The following is a 327-nucleotide window of genomic DNA, read 5'->3' on the forward strand; positions in this document are numbered from 1 at the left end:
CTAGGAGGCTCAAACTTCCCACCAAGAGAGAATGGGCTGAAAGGAACGCTAGGTGACAGCGGACTACAGCGTAGAGGGCAACGACACATCAATGGCAGTCGCAACAGCAGAAAAGAGAGCAGCAGACGTAACGGCATCGCTGATACCACTCGTCGCAGCATTCAGAATAGCAGCAGGAAGTAGCAGCAGTACCATCGAGCGACGGAGGCGATACGATGGCGTCCGCGCAGACACTGACTAATCATCTCGCGACGGGAGGCTCGCCAAAACCGCCTGCCACCTCCTCCACCTCCAAGGGCAGGGTCAAGGTCGCCACGCTAACTCAGT

The sequence above is a fragment of the Penaeus monodon genome, chromosome 21, assembly GCF_015228065.2.
Source record: "Penaeus monodon isolate SGIC_2016 chromosome 21, NSTDA_Pmon_1, whole genome shotgun sequence".
In the NCBI taxonomy this organism is placed as follows: domain Eukaryota; kingdom Metazoa; phylum Arthropoda; class Malacostraca; order Decapoda; family Penaeidae; genus Penaeus; species Penaeus monodon.